The following is a 2,480-nucleotide window of genomic DNA, read 5'->3' as shown; positions in this document are numbered from 1 at the left end:
CTTTGGGGACGCTGATACTGCGATGGGGCTGGGTTTGGAGCATCTTTGGGGACGCTGATACTGCGATGGGGCTGGGCTTGGAGCATCTTTGGGGATGCTGATACTGCGGCAGAGGAGAGGGGACAGCCCTGCCGAGCTGAGCCTGTCACTGCACGAAATTCCCTCTCGGAGCGGGGAGCGCTGCTTTGGCTGCGCGAACCCGTGGGCTGTGTTGCCGACAAATAGCCGGGGAGGAAAATTAGGTCTTTTTAAAAGCATTTTTATCCTCTGCTGGTTGGTAAGAATGGACCCGGCGAGCGGGAGGGAGGGAGGCAGGCAGAGGGGTGGCGTGATATGCAGATGCCTGTGTCACATGCACACGCGCCGGCTGCGCTCCTCGATGCTTTCCCCCAGCTTGGAGCCTGGCAGCTCGCAGTTCGTACTTCAGAGGGCAGATAGTATTTATTTTGGAGAGAGCAAGCGAACGCGAGATGTGCGTGCGCCCGTGCGCGTAGTTGCTTGGGTTTTACCTCTAAGGAAGACATATTAAATCGCAGCCCCCCCCCCCCCGCCCCGTGGCCACCCCCAGGCCGTAAACCCCGGGATTTTTTTTGTATCCAATTTTTGGTCCCATCAGCCTCAATAGGATTTTTTTTAAACAGCTGGCAAAAGGACATTCACTCGCCTGCCGTTCTTCCCAGGGTGTAACGGGGGATTCGGAGCGGTCCCTGCCCTCTCCCCGATGTGCCGGCTGCAAAGGAAGGGGAAGCCGGTCTCCAAAGCACGAGCAAAGCACTGGGAAAGGAAACTCGCGCTTGCAAAGCCGGGCCAAAAACGGAGGATTTTGAGAGCATACAGATGTTACCTATAGCTATTGGTACACCCTCTTCAAAGGCTCTTTCCACCCTCTCCTTGCTTTTGTGCTGCTGGCTGGAGGACATTCTTGCATTAGATGTTTTCAGCAGCACGGGGATGTTCTCCAGCTGGTGCCCGAGTGCGGGACCGTACGTTTCCAACGCCGCTCCTGGAAGAAGAGGGTGACTCGGGGACTGCGACCTCCGCGTCGCTTTGCATTTATTGTAGTGTAAAACGAGAAGCCACCATTGGAACGTGTTATTTTTCACGCTCGCGGCGGAGACGACAACCGTGAGCAAAGGGGCGAGGCCGAAGCACCGGAGCGCTCCCCTAATTGGGGTGGTTAATGCGGTTGGCCACTTTGGGGCCCGATGAGCGGCGCCGATGGTACCTTCGTTGCTTAGGGAGAGACGCTGGTGTTCGCAGGGTGGATTGCGTTTGCTGCTGTCGGAGGGGTGAGGTTGTGCTTAGTGGCTGTTCTTAACCCCAGGTAGCATCCCTGCCCGCCATGGTGATTGCGCTGCCTGGGACGTAGCCGCAGACCGGCGCGCTGCCGCCGTGCTCCATCTTTGTAACGTCACAGCGAGAGGGCTCCTCTTCCCTGCGATGGAGCCGGAGGTGACGCCGTTACCTTTCCACCTACCCCGCTGCTGTCATACCAGCGTCACGGCATGGGAAGCCAGGTTTGCATCTCGGATGCCAGAGGTTGCAACGGAAGGAGGAAAGGGCTGAGTACCTTTATGCCCGATGATAATAGTGTTAACAAGAACGATCGGTTCATAGAGCTGAAGGAGCCCATCAAGGGTCAGGAGTAAGTTTTTTCCCTATTTTCTGCATTTGTGCGGTGGATCGGGAGCAGCGTAAGGTTATTTTCTTGTTTCCAGGAGCTCTGGACCCAGCCACCCTGCTGGAGATCGCGAGTGTGGCTTGCTACATCATTGATCCAGCCCGGTAGAGCAAGTTCTTTATTCCTCTTAAATGTGGACTTGCGCTTACAAAGCAAACAATCTTTTAACATTTCTGAGGCTGAAAGCGGCAAAACCAGTGGCTTTTGTCATCAGGGATGCTGTCTTTGTGGATCCCTCTGGGAATAATGTGTGAATCTAAGGGAATGTGCTATCCAGCAAAGAGGGTTTGAGAGCGATTTTTTACAATTTTTTTTTTTTTTAATGAAGGGAAAAAGGGAAAGGATTGCACTGGATGCATCCTTTGCACTGGATGAATCGGGGCTGGCTCCTCTGCGGTCGCCGCCGTTACACAACGCTCCTGTGACTGGGTTGGCAACCTGAGCGTGGGTTTCCCTGATCGACGCCATAAAGTTCCCAGTTTGGTCCATACTGGCTGGCCTCTAGCATGCTGAGTTTGCCAGCCACCTCTTACACGGTGGTTCTGCAGTCGTGGGCATTTGCTTAGGGCAGATAAACAAAAATAACTGCATTGTCTTTCAAAAAAACCGTCGTGTGCCATTAAAATATCAGCATCGCGTACGAGATTGGTTTTGTTTTTAGAAACGCTGAAGTAATGGCTTTTTTGCACGAGGCTTTTCCCCGGAGGAGGCTCCGGGAGCGCGGAGCGTGTTTTAGCTTGGTCTCTTGCCTTTGATTTTTTTTTTTTTTTTTTTTTTTTTTTTTTTTTTTTTTTTTTCT

The sequence above is a fragment of the Egretta garzetta genome, unplaced genomic scaffold (genome assembly GCF_000687185.1).
Source record: "Egretta garzetta isolate BGI_Z169 unplaced genomic scaffold, ASM68718v1 scaffold595, whole genome shotgun sequence".
NCBI classification, from domain to species: domain Eukaryota; kingdom Metazoa; phylum Chordata; class Aves; order Pelecaniformes; family Ardeidae; genus Egretta; species Egretta garzetta.
Note: the sequence above shows the minus strand (reverse complement) of the source record.